We start from the raw sequence: 15,020 nt of genomic DNA on the forward strand, positions 1-15,020 counted from the left end.
AGAATTCCTCAAGGGATTCCTTCAGAAATTTCTCCATGATTCCAATGGGAATTTCTACATGGATTCCTCTTCAAATTCTTGCAGAGATTCGTCCGGGAATCCTGTAGCAATTTCCCTACAGATTTCTCTAGGAATTCCTCCGGAGATCCTCACAGATCCTCTTAAGATACCTCCTGCTCCAGTAGTTCTTCAAGGAAATCCTCCAAGAATTCCACCACAGACTTCTCTAAGGATTCCTTCAGGGATTCCCCATGGAATGTATACAGGGATTCTTCTAGAAATTACTCTAGAGATTTCTCAAAGAAATCCTCCAGAGATTTCTCCAGGAATTCCTACACGCATGTCTCCAGGAATTTCTCTAGTGGTTCCTCCAGGCATTCCTTCAGGAATTCTTCTTGGCATTGCATCCCTCTAAGAATTCCTTTAGGAATACCTCCAGAATACATACGGCAATTTCTCCAGAAATTTATCCAAAAAATCCTCCAGAGATTCCTTCAGAAATGCCCGCAGGAATTCCTCTCGGAATTTATTCAGGAAATGTTCCAGGGATTCCTCCAAGCATTCCTACTGAATTTCATCCAGACATTTCTCCTGGGACTCCTCCGGGAATTCCACCAAGAGTTTCTCCAGGGATTACCCCAGGTATTTCTCCAGGAATTCCTCTAGGAATTCCTTAAAGAATTCTTCCTTCAGGAATTCCTTCGGATATTTTTTACAACAATTCCTCCAGGAATTTCTCCACGGAATCCTCCATGGATTCCTTCGAAAATTCTTTCAGGGGTTTATATAGGAATTCCCTTGGGAATCCCTCTAGGAATTTTCCAGGGATTCCTCCGGGATTTCTTCCAGGGTTTCCTCCAGGAATTCCTCTCGGACCTCCTCTAGGTATTTCTCTTGGAATTCCTGCAAGAATTCCTCCAGAAATAGTTCTCGGGGAATTCCTCTAGAAATTTCTCCAGATTCATTCAGGGATTTCTTCAAGAATTCCTCTAGGGAATTCTTCAGGAGTTCCACCTGGGATTCCACCAGGAATATGCCCAAAAGATCTTCCAGGCATTGCCAAAAAGTCCTCCAGGAGTTTTTCCAAGATTTTTTTCCAGAAGTTTCTCTAAGGATTCTTCCAGGAATTCCTCAAGTTGTTTCTTCTCCAGGAATTCCTCCCAAATTTCCACCAGAGATTCCTCCAGGAGTTCATCCAGGGATTCCTTCAAGATTTCTTCCAGAATATGCTCCTGGGATTCATCCAAGAATTTGTCCTGGGAGTCCTCTATAAAATTTTCCTGGAATTCCTCCAGGTATTCCCTCAGGGTTTCCTTTAGGTATTCCTGCAGGGACTCATCCAGAAATTTCTTAAAGAATTCCTGCACGGATTCATCCAATTATTAATATTATTTCTTTATCATAAAAATTTTCATCTCTTCGATTCATCCAAGAATTTCTCCACACAATTCCTTATGTACAATCTCTATTTTTGATATATAATAAATCATCCCATGAACTTGTACTCCATGCTGCAAACGGATCATTTTATGGTTTGGCAATATTTTATAATATCGAATCGATGTGAAAACATCGATTCAACGCATTCGATTAAATCGGTGAATCAATTCTGCTGGTCCGATTGGAATTGATTCACAAAAACCGATGTCACAGCCAATCTTGCCCAATGCTAGGCTGCAGGGGCGCTTTAGGGAGCATCAGGATGTCTCAGGGGTGATTAATGGTCTTTCAGGAGTTACCTGGAGATCTCAGGGGCATTTCAGGAGGTCTTAGGGAGCTTCATGAAGTCTCTGAAGACCTTCAGAGGGTCTCTGTGCTGTTCATGGAGTACCACGAGCGGTTCAGTGGTTCTTAGAAGCTTTTCAGGAAGTTCTTCTTCTTCTGTGTGGATCTACGTTCCCTCTGAAACTTGGCCAGCCACACTTCAACTTTGTGTTCTCTTAGCACTTCCACAGTTACTTATTGAAGGACTTTCTTTGCTTGCCATTCCATTAATTTGTATATCGTGAGGCAAGTACAATGAAACGCTATGCCCAGGAAGTCTAAAAAAACCTGTCCGGAACGGGAATCAATTACGCTGTCTCCGGATTGGCTATTCTAAGCTTTGTCCACAAGGCCAACTGGAGACACTGGGAGTCTCAAGGGCGTTCAAGAGGGTCTAAAGTGTGTTACAGGGGGTCTTAGGGGCGTTTCAGAGCGGTACATGGAGGTCTCTGGAGCGTTTCACGGGGTTCTGTGCGGGTACCAGGGGATCCCAAGGGGTTTCAGGAAGGTTCCAAGGAGTCTAAGAGGCGCTTCGGCCATGACTTTTATAAGCATAATTTGTTACATCACATAATACTTGCGATTTTGTGTCTTGGTTTATTGGTGGGTAAATGTCGTAGATCTACACACTTAGTTGAGTTCGGCTAATTTTCATTCTTTTGCCGAGATCCGCACAGCCGAGCGCTCGGCAATCGCAATTTAACTGAGATATCAGCAAAAAATCAAGTTTATTCATAGCAGCACCCGTCGGTGCCGCTATCATCAAACATCAAACGTTAAGCGTTTAGCCGAGATTTCAGCCAATGAACTTGAACCGAGATCCGCACAACCTCGGATTCTGTTTTAAGTGTGTACCACGACCGTTACTAAATTCTCGTTTTTCAATTTTACCCCCAAAACCACTATTTTGTTACACAAATATGTAGTACACCAAAACCTCCATTTAGGTAAAGAGTCGGGGATACCTAAATAGAGTTTTTTTTCCTAAATGGATTTGAAGATTCCAAAGAAGTTTAAGAAGGGCGAGTGACCTGGAGATTTAAAAGGAGCTATGCGGGGTTTTAGAGGGATTTCATGGCAGTTTCAAGAGGAAGGGGGTGTCAGAGGCGTTGCAGCGGTGGGGAGGAGCTTCAGGGGTATTTTCGGGGAGTTTCGAAGGGTCTCAGTTGCGTTACATGGGATCCGATGGAGTTTTAAGGAGATTTCGAGCTCATTTCAGAAAGCTTCAGACGATTTTTGGCAAGTTTCAGAGGTGTTACTCAGGCGTAACGCATTTTTGGGGGTTTATGAAGGTAGCAGGTGCGTTACATGGTGTCCGAGGGTGTTTTAGGAATCTCCAGAGGATTTTTGACGGGTTTCAGAGGCAGGCGTTTTCTAAGGTTTCGGAGGGTCTCAGGGGTGCTGCAGGGGATTTTGAGAGGGGTTGAGGGGGCCTACAATTTCTGAAAATACAAAGTTTCATGAGGCTGTGTAAGCATGGCTTTGATTCAATCATTTAAGCACACAAGTTATGCATGTAGATTCGATGACTTATGCTCAAGAAAAATCGTAAGAAACCTTAAACGGTCCCAAACCAACCCTATCACCCTCATTGCTTCCCCCTGAGCACGTCCTGAACTTACCTCAACTCCACTTGCAATTTAATTCCCTTAAGGGCAAGGTATTTGGAGTACATTGCTCAAAATTTCTAGAGCACCGTTTTTTAGAACCGTTGAACGGGTTTGGATTAAAGTGCATCACGCTGTTGACAACCACTGAACAATTAGGTTCAGGTCTGTTTTCTGTTTTTTGCACATGTAGCAAGTAGAGTTGGCGATGGTAGCTCTTGTACGTATTACTTTCCTCAACAAAAGCACGATTGTTGCTGGAATTTTGATTGTATTTATATCTACGAAGCGATTTAGCGCGTTCTCGTTTCAAATCTTGTAGCAGACGGTTAGACCAAGGGGAGTTCAATGAGGCTCGTTGCACAGGAACATGCACTTGGAAAAGCATCCTCATTGTGTTTACTAGGAATTCCACAGCCTCATCGACGTCTGGCGCATCGTATAATGGTGACCAATCAATCAGCTGGAGAGAACGATCAAACGAGCTGAAGTCAGTTTTCTGAAAGTTGAGGTGATTGTTTTCAACCAGGTTCACAAAGGTAATAGGGACAGGATACTTGAGAGTAACGAGCAAAGCAGGATGAAAGTCATCAGGTTCAACTAGTGCTTCTAAGGCTTCTCGGTCACGACGCAATCCGGAACAGCCCTGTCGTTAACAAATACAAGGTCTAGTAAACGAGTCCTGGAACTCGTTATGGCATTCATTTGCTTCATATCGACTAGAGACATTCCTTCAAAGAGAGTTGAACTAGAACTGAAGATCGTCGGGGTACATATGCAGCTCTGCACTCCTCTTCCAGTTGAGAAATGGTTGGTTGAAGTCTCCGAACAGCATATGGAAATCGTGCGGACCAAGAGAGTCCACAATGGCACTCACAGAATCAATGTGTTTGTTTATACATTCGACATCGGCAGATATTTCGACCAGAAGCAGCAATGCAAACCCAAAGTTGCTCGATTTCTTCTCTGATTTGCTGGCGCCACTCATGAGCACTCAGTCTGCGAGCGACTGAAATAAGCACTCCGCCTCCCCCCTCCTTATTTGAAGTTGCTGCATTTTGATCCACACGATACACATTGTACAAGTCTCCGAATAGCTGAGAAGATACAATCTGTTCAGCCTCCGCTGTAGCCATAAAGAAATCGTCGATCTTCGTGCGAAGACCTCTCACGTTTTGATAAAAAATACTAACTCCGTCAAGATTCCCGTCGGTTGTGGTTACAGATATATCATCAGGTGACGTATTCATAAGAATCCGAGCAATTCTAAAATTTCCGAATGTCATTCATATTTCATGAGTTCCTTCGAACCTTGCTTTGCCTATGGAACTAGGCTCAGTGTACCAGTTATGGCTATAGTACCTCAAATTGGCTATAGTTGATTTTCAACCTTTAACGTGGAAAAACAACATGAATTATTGTGTGAATACAAGATTACACACACAAAAGATGATTGCAATCATTCAAACTTCACCATTTTCCTTATAATTTCGGCTTCCTTGCACCCTATTTCGCCATAGTGTACCAGTTATGGCTAACCCCATAAGGAATGCATGCAAATAGTGCGAAGTGGAACCGAAATAAGAAAATGTGTCCATAACTGGTACAGGGTTCCTACTAGGTGGTCTCAGATGCGCTTCAGGGGAGTCTCAGGGGCGTTTTAGATGATACCAGCAGGTTTCAGGGGCTTTCACAGGTGTTTCAGGCTGAACCCCCTCCCGGATCCCAGGAAGGCTTCATGGGGTCTCAGAGGCCCTTCGTGGGTTTTTAGTTGAATCGCAGAGAAGTGTTCTGGGTCCTAGGGGGTTTCATGGAGGTACCTGGAGGTCTCAGGGGTATTCCAGGGGTCTCTAGGGCGTTTTAGGGGGTTTCAGAGGTGTTTCAGGGGCTTCATGAGGGTGTCAGGAGCGTTTTACGAAGCTTCAGGTGGTTTCAGTTAATAGGGTCTTAGCAAACCAGGAGGAGTCATTTAAAATGCCCCAGAAACACCTTATCATCTTTGTAAGGTTCCCGAAACTACCTGAAACGAGCCTGAAAACCTCTTGAAGCGCCTTCGAAGTGCCTCGAAACGCCCCTGAATAATCCATTATCCCATTTGAACGCCCTTGAGAATCTCTATATCAGTGTCAAATGTCACTGAAATACCTCGGAACACCTTGACAAGGTTCCATAAACCACCGCTCTTGATAACCCTTTGAAGCGTCCCTAAAATGCTATCAAACGCCGTTTTCGGACACTCTGTAAACTTCCTGAAAACTACCTTTGGTCCCATATCGAATGTCTATCCCACCGGAGCACGTGGATTTTTTTACATAATCCAAATCTCAATTTGTTCATCAAACACGTGTTTCTGTCGCGCGTATGAATGTCAGAGCAATCAAACGTTGTAATTTTCACTTGGCTTAATTAGCCTAAGTAAACATTAAGAAATTGATATTCGATAGACTAGAATTAGCATTTTATTTCTATGGGGAATTACCTACATTTAGGTATAATTTACGATTTAATGTATGATTTACGACAATGCTTTAATTACAGGAAACCTGGACCGACACGCACCAAGAACGATTGGACCTACAACGAGCCCGCGTTCTAGAAGTGAACCGACACCTGATGACCTTAGCCGAAAGTTGGGAACGTGGAGGCTTCCCAATGCACATGAACCTTGCCCTTCGACCGGCGGGAGCCATGTCCTACCACCACCCAACGCAGCAGCAACAACGAGCACAACAAACTCAACAAAGTGCGATCAATGCATCCGGTGCCCCTGGAAACCAACAGACCGAGATGGTCAACCGACTGAAGCAGCAAAACGTTCAACTCTCCGAGGAAGTTAACCAGAAGAACGAGAAGCTTTCGCTTCTAGAACGGGAGAAATCCTCGCTGATACGGGAGCTGTTACAGCTGCAGCGGGCCACCCGAGCCAGTAGCATGACATCGAACACCGAGGAGTTGGTGTTTTGATAGGACGGCCATTACAGATTTCTTCATGCTTTCCCCAGTTACAACAATCGCGCTAGTCAAAAGTTAGCAGATTTCCAAACAACAATTTGAAAAAAAAAAATATCTGAGTTACGTCTCCTCGAGGATGTGTAATGGATATAGATAAGTGGGTAAGAAGCACAACTATTTCAATGTGATGATTTAAGGTGTTATTTGTGTCGAAATTTTTTCAATCGTTTTTAAATTGTTTTGAGAGTAAATAATTTTTTAATGTAATTATTAATTATTGTTTTGCTGGAAATAATATCACATCGCCTAGGTTACTATTACTATTTCTCCAAGCCACGAATTAGATGAACAGTGAACACCTACGCTGTGCTCTACGCCTCTACGCCATCAGGCGTCCAAGATGGTCGGCTTTGGGGCATAACCCCGATTTCCATCACCCCGAATGACCCATTACCTTGAATGTTTTATCCGTTGTCCTATCTGGAAACCCGCTCTGGGTAATTACCGGAGCACCTAGTGGTTGGATATATTTTCAACAAAGATTTTCCTTTTTTGTGCATATGATGCTCTTACTGGCCTGACTACTGAGGAACTTTTTGGCATTCCAACTGCTAATCATCAAATTGTTTCCTTCTTCCAAACATAGACTACTCTTTCTCATTATTCTTTTAAGAAATTAGTTAGCGTAGCAACTGAAATTTTCATCAAAGATTTTTCCTTATTTTAATCATAGGCTATTCTTTAAGTTGTACTGTCATACAGAATAGCAACATGACCACTAGTTAATTACTCTGCTTATTCATTATTATTCTTTGGTCATATCGTCCCCTTAATGCTAGAACTAGGTAACTCGTTTTCAGATGTATACATAGGTATAAGACCGTTCGCAATGCTGTTTTATTTTGTATGACGAGTTTTAAAATTTTTAAAACTCGCCATATAAAATAAAACAGCATTGCGAACCGCCTAAGTGTGGTTAAAAAATCGTTTTTGTTCCACACCGCTTATTCAATTCGTTACCAGATTATATGCCTACTTCCACAATTTGAGCTGATTTGGTTGAAAATTGAGACTACACAAGCCCTTCAAAGCTTGCATGGGAATCACTATGGGAAAACGATGTTTTTCTTTCAATCAACCGTAGTATTCCCCCTAGTGCCCTAGAGGGTTAATTGACCCTTGGGTCTCCTAGGCTACTCTATCAGATACAATTTTGCCAAAGACCGCATTCAAATCGGACGCCTCATTAATTGGTTATCGATTTGTATCCACCTGGACAAACTTTAATAGTGATCCTCCAACTTCTCAGCAGGTAACATTATTGCTATTACATATGTTTCACTTAGCAGTGATACCCACCGAATAATTTAACCATCATGAGTTAAGATTTCGATTCTGGATAAAAATCGGTAACTAATTAATGAGGCATACGATTTGAATATATTCATGAGCAAAGTTGTAGCTAATAGATTAGCCTAGGAGTCCCAAGGGTCAACTAACCCTCTAGGACACTTGGGGAAATGCCACGATCGATTGAATGAAACACATCGGTTTCCCATAGTAATTCCCATACAAACTTTGAAGGGCTTGTGCACTCTCAATTCAGCTCAAATTTTGGGAGAAGGCATAGAATATGGTTACGAATCGACTAAGCGGTGTCGAGCAAAAACGATTTTTCGAACCATGCTAATACATATATACAGTGTATCAAGTAATTGTCCGTACAGCAATTTTTTGGTCAAAATAATTTTTCATTTAAATGATTATAACTTTTTTATATGTCAATCAAAAATGCTGAAATTTTGACCAAATTTAACCCATACATTAAAGCTCCTTTGATAAAATTTTGAGCCAGATCGAATAAGTTTTCTGAAAGTTATAGTAAAACTTATAAAATTTTTGAATACATTTTTAAAACATTATATCTTAATATGTACATGATGAAACTTTTTCAATATTTTTCGTGTTACAGCTTATATCTAAGGCTTTCATATGGAGCTTCGTTTAAGCTTTTATATTCACTACAAAAAATATGAAAAATTTGTATATGTTCAGAGCGTCATTTGGAAATTTATCATATTTTGATCAAAAAAAGTGCCAAGTGTTTTCAGCTTTTTTAAACTCTCTTAATGATATATTTTTATACAGGGCCTACTAAACTACATATGAAGAGTGGGTCCTATGGATTGTTCGTTCAGTTAATGTACTTTTATTGGTGGAAAACATTTGGCAGATTATATGTGCAAAATATGGCAAATTTTAAAACATCGTCAACTACATACGCACATTTTTCATATTTTTTGTAGTGAATTTTAAACTCCAAACATAGCTGCATATAAAAGCCTAAGGTATAAGATGTAACACACGGTAAAGGCTGGGTATGCTGCGCAATTCAGATCCCATTGTGATCCACTAGCCTCTGCCCAGCAACTCCTATCCCTCCACGCGGTACCGGCCGGAAACTATGAGCAACCTTAGGGAAGATCGGGTAACCAACGCCGGTGGGAACTTTGGTCGTAGGCTGACAGGGAAGGGGGAGTTTGCTTCGGCAAACCTGAGCGTCTATTCTCCAGGAGGAGTGGCTCACAACAGTGTCTGATCCCCATGTTAGGGGCGGCTGATCTACGTCCGAATGCCAGGGAAGGACTCTAAGCTCAACTGTGCACTACCCAAGTAACAGAACTAGCTGAATAACAGTTTCTTAAGCTATAGTTTGCTTAAGAGTAGTTTGTTCCACTCTTGTACAGCAAAAATGTTTGTTGGGTATGGTCCTCCGGAAAGTAGGGGGTTGTTTTCAGGCCCTACGAGCCAGCCGTAAAAAAAAACCATTGTAACGGAAAATCAGCAACAGAATAATACGAACCGTGACCAACGGCAACGACCCCAGCGAACAAAAAGGACTTGCGATTAGAAACTCGGTACGTGGAACTGCCGATCTCTCAACTTCATTGGGAGCACCCGCATACTCGCCGATCTACTGAAGGACCGCGGGTTCGGCATCGTAGCGCTGCAGGAGGTGTGTTGGACAGGATCCATGGTGCGAACGTTTAGAGGTAATCATACCATCTACCAGAGCTGCGGCAACACACGCGAGCTGGGAACAGCTTTCATCGTGATGGGTGATATGCAGAGGCGCGTGATCGGTTGGTGGCCGATCGACGAAAGAATGTGCAGGTTGAGGATCAAGGGCCGATTCTTCAACTCCAGCATAATAAACGTGCACAGCCCGCACTCCGGAAGTACTGATGATGACAAGGACGCATTTTACGCGCAGCTCGATCGCGAGTACGATCGCTGCCCAAGCCACGACGTCAAGATCATCATAGGAGATTTGAACGCTCAGGTAGGCCAGGAGGAGGAATTCAGACCGACGATTGGTAAGTTCAGCGCCCACCAGCAAACGAATGAAAACGGCCTACGACTCATTGATTTCGCCGCATCCAAAAATATGGCCATACGTAGCACCTTTTTCCAACACAGCCTCCCTTATCGTAACACCTGGAGATCACCACAGCAGACGGAATCTCAAATCGACCACGTTCTGATTGACGGACGGCACTTCTCCGACATTATCGACGTCAGGACCTGTCGTGGCGCCAACATCGACTCCGACCACTATCTGGTGACGGTAAAACTGCGCCCAAAACTCTCCGTCATCAACAATGTACGGTACCGGCGACCGCCACGGTACAACCTAGAGCGACTGAAGCAACCGGATGTACCCACAGCATACGCGCAGAACCTCGAAGCCGCGTTGCCAGACGAGGGCGAGCTCGATGAGGCCCCTCTAGAGGACTGCTGGAGTACAGTGAAAGCAGCCATCAACGACGCAGCCGAGAGCACCATCGGGTACGTGGAACGGAATCGACGGAACGATTGGTTCGACGAAGAGTGCAGAATGGTTTTGGAGGAGAAGAACGCAGCGAGGGCGGTAATGCTGCAGCAAGGGACTCGACATAACGTGGAACGTTACAAACAGAAGCGGAAACAGCAGACCCGCCTCTTTCGGGAGAAAAAGCGCCGCCTGGAAGAAGCGGAGTGTGAAGAAATGGAACTGCTGTGCCGTTCCCAAGAAACACGGAAGTTCTATCAGAAGCTCAACGCATCCCGCAACGGCTTCGTGCCGCGAGCCGAAATATGCAGGGATAAGGACGAAGGCCTCTTGACGGACGGACGTGAGGTGATCGAAAGGTGGAAGCAGCACTTCGATCAGCACCTGAACGGCGTGGAGAACGTAGGCACGGGAGCCCACGGCAACGGAAGGAACGACGACGCCAGTGCAGCGGAGGACGGAAATGAACCAACTCCCACGCAGAGGGAAGTTAAGGATGCCATTCACCAGCTCAAAACCAACAAAGCAGCTGGTAAGGATGGTATCGCAGCTGAACTCATCAAGATGGGCCCAGAAAAGTTGGCCACCTGTCTGCATCGGCTGATAGTCAGGATCTGGGAAGCCGAACAGCTACCGGAGGAGTGGAAGGAAGGGGTAATCTGCCCCATTCACCAAGAAAGGCGACCATTTGGAATGTGATAACTTCAGGGCGATCACTATTTTGAATGCTGCCTACAAAGTGCTATCCCAGATCATCTTCCGTCGTCTGTCACCTAAAACAAATGAGTTCGTGGGAATCTATGACAAAAGGTCGAAAGACATAAGGTCGAAGGACAAAAGGTCGAAGGACAAAAGGTCGAATGGACAAAAGGTCGAATGGACAAAAGGTCGAATGGACAAAAGGTCGAATGGACAAAAGGTCGAATGGACATAAGGTCGAATGGACAAAAGGTCGAATGGACAAAAGGTCGAATAGAACAAAAGGTATAATTGACAGTAGACAATTTGGAAGACATGATAAAGTGGTCAGTAAAACGACAATTAGCTTATATGCAGCTATTTACTACCGCATTGCAATTCGAAATAGATGCCTAGAATGATAGAAAGTAGAAGCCAATGAGCCATTTTACGAGACGTTTCGGATCCCCCTAAAACCTCCAGAAACCCCATGTAACGCACCTCAGACCCTCCGAAACCCCAGAAAACGGCATGTAACGCCTGCGTAACGTTTCTGAAATCCGCCAAAAATACTCTGAAGCTCTTTGGAATGCCTCCAAAATCCCCCTTAAATCCCCGGAAACCCCATGTAACGCACCTCAGACCCTCCAAAACCCCAGAAAACGGCATGTAACGCCTTCGTAACGTTTCTGGAATCCGCCGAAAATGCTCTGAAGCTCTTTGGAATGCCTTCAAAATCCCCCTAATACCCCCAGAAACCCCATGTAACGCACCTCAGACCTTCCGAAACCCCTGAAAACGCTATGTAACGCTTCCGTAACGCTTGTGAAATCTGCCGAAAATTCTCTGAAGCTGCCTCCAAAATCCCCCTTAAATCCCCGGAAACCCCATGTAACGCACCTCAGACCCTCCAAAACCCCAGAAAACGGCATGTAACGCCTTCGTAACGTTTCTGGAATCCGCCGAAAATAATCTGAAGCTCTTTGGAATGCCTCCAAAATCCCCCTAATACCCCCAGAAACCCCATGTAACGCACCTCAGACCCTCCGAAACCCCAGAAAACGGCATGTAACGCCTGCGTAACGTTTCTGAAATCCGCCAAAAATGCTCTGAAGCTCTTTGGAATGCCTCCAAAATCCCCCTTAAACCCCCAGAAACCCCATGTAACGCACCTCAGACCCTCCGAAACCCCAGAAAACGGCATGTAACGCCTGCGTAACGTTTCTGAAATCCGCCAAAAATGCTCTGAAGCTCTTTGGAATGCCTCCAAAATCCCCCTTAAACCCCCAGAAACCCCATGTAACGCACCTCAGACCTTCCGAAACCCCTGAAAACGCTATGTAACGCTTCCGTAACGTTTGTGAAATCCGCTGAAAATTCTCTGAAGCTCTTTGGAATACCTCCAAAATCCCCCTTAAACCCCCGGAAACCCCGTGTAACGCACCTTAGACCCTCCGAAACCCCAGAAAACGGCATGTAACGCCTTCGTAACGTTTCTGAAATCCACCGAAAAATGCTCTGAAGTTCTTTGGAATGCCTCCAAAATCCCCCTTAAACCCCCAGAAACCCCATGTAACGCACCTCAGACCTTCCGAAACCCCTGAAAACGCTATGTAACGCTTCCGTAACGTTTGTGAAATCCGCTGAAAATTCTCTGAAGCTCTTTGGAATGCCTTCAAAATCCCCCTAAAACCCCCAAAAACCCCATGTAACGCACCTCAGACCCTCCGAAACCCCAGAAAACGGCATGTAACGCCTGCGTAACGTTTCTGAAATCCGCCAAAAATGCTCTGAAGCTCTTTGGAATGCCTCCAAAATCCCCCTTAAACCCCCAGAAACCCCATGTAACGCACCTCAGACCTTCCGAAACCCCTGAAAACGCTATGTAACGCTTCCGTAACGTTTGTGAAATCCGCTGAAAATTCTCTGAAGCTCTTTGGAATGCCTCCAAAATCCCCCTTAAACCCCCGGAAACCCCGTGTAACGCACCTTAGACCCTCCGAAACCCCAGAAAACGGCATGTAACGCCTTCGTAACGTTTCTGAAATCCACCGAAAAATGCTCTGAAGTTCTTTGGAATGCCTCCGAAATCCCCCTAATACCCCCAGGAATCCCATGTAACGCACCTCAGGCCCTCCGAAACCCCCAAAAACGCCATATAACGCCTCCGTAACGTTTGTGAAATCCGCCGAAAAATGCTCTGAAGCTCTTTGGAATGCCTCCAAAATCCTATAATGAAAAAAATGTACTGTACGGTTCACGGGCTGGGAGGTATGGCTTTCAATCTTTGGAGGAATAGCTTAAGTATCCGTTTTTGAGTTATTCTTGCAAAGACTGAACGCCATACCTCCCAACATAATCATCAGCAGTCGAAATTCGAAGAAATTATTTATACTTATACAGTGTAATTCGTCGGAACTATTTATAAATCCAAGAGGGGATGAATCATCCCGGATGATCACTATTTTTTTTAAACTATAAGTACCTAAATAGTCGATAAATTATTCAGTAACAAAACTTAAAAGAACAGCCTATACATTTAAGAAGGAAAAATTACTGAACAAAACATCAAACTAAATTGCCATTAAATACTACACCAACACAACTAGAAAGAATAGCCTATAAACAAAAGAAGGAAAAATTTCCTATAGAAATGTCAGTGGCTGAAATACATATGGTCGGGGTTCTGCTAAACCGAACCAAAGACCATTTTTTGAAAAATTGAGTTTTCTTTACCATTGGATGAAGAAATTGATGATCCTCCTTCCATGTAAAAATGCAGTAATTCTGACAGCTCTTCGTGGAGTTAATTCAAAATTTCTGTTTAGCAGAACATACAAAAAATAAAATTGCATCCAACCAGAGTGAACTGTAAACCAATTCCATAGAATCAGCGAAATGTTTTAGTGTTGGTCCAGATGGAGAACATTTCAAATTATGCTCATTGCCGTCAAATTTCTAACTTCCAACCGACTCATAGTAACGATCTGTGAGAGAATTGAACACGTTATTAGAAATACGGATGTTGGAGGATACAATTATGTTTCGATGGTGCTGATCGCCACTTTTCCAAATCACATTCAGCCAGACCGAACCAAATCCACTGCATTTTAGAATCTATTTATTCTCCACAATACAAAAATAAACTGGTTTTAAATACCTGCGTTATGTCGACACACCTCATACTGATAATTTAACACAGAAGCCGTCATTGAACAACAAGGCTAATAAGAATAATAAAGCTTGAAAAAAATCAAACACTTGGTTCGCTTTGGCTGATCGAAAAATGGCGTTTTTGCAATTTTTCATCGTAATAGGCTGTTTTACCTCACGCAAATCTGACAGGAAAAGGCCTACTTTCCCACACTAAATTAGCAGTGCTGTAATGGTTCATTGCAGCACTGATTTGCGTTGCGTAATGAACCATTACAGCACTGTTTTCAGTTTTGATCAACTTCTTGGTGATTTCTGGACGCAGTTCTGAAAAAGTGTGACAAATGCACAGTATAACCTGTTATGATCAGACTTTCTTAAACATGGCTGTGTACATCAGTGTACAGTTTGATGAAAAATTTTGTTCAAAACTATCCTCAAGCGGTAATTTATGAAATTGCAAAAAACGTTGTACGCAACTCGGTGCCGAACTCGATTTTTCCAGCACTCGTCGTAATTATCCAACTCGGCAAGCCTCGTTGGATAAATGTACGACTCGTGCTGTAAAAATCTTCATTCTGCACCTTGTTACGTAAACTACTATTTCACGAAAACCATGCTAGAGATGAATGTTTAGAACTTGATTCAGACTTAACGACTGACCTTTAGCTAAGTAAAATGACCTAGAGGTAACGTGCTTGGTTATCACTTAAAGGACCCAAGTTCGAATCTCTTTAATATTTTCGATTTTTTTTTGTCTTAGTTCACTTTGGCAGATCATTTTCATGGTTTTCTTCGACCAGTATTAATTTGAAGTACACAAATTGCTCCATTTTCACATCTCAGGACCTCAGGACATGCAAAGACATCATTTTACATAATTACTCTTGCTCTGCGCCTGCACATGCACCGCCTATAAAAAAACATAGGTGGGAAGGGCTGAGCTGGGAGGGCTTCCGCCGTTCATATTTCAAACTGTTTTGAAACCTCCATAATATACGCGTCCTCTCTGATTCATGTAAAGAATTGTGAGT

Source organism: Aedes albopictus, chromosome 2 (genome assembly GCF_035046485.1).
Source record: "Aedes albopictus strain Foshan chromosome 2, AalbF5, whole genome shotgun sequence".
NCBI lineage: Eukaryota > Metazoa > Arthropoda > Insecta > Diptera > Culicidae > Aedes > Aedes albopictus.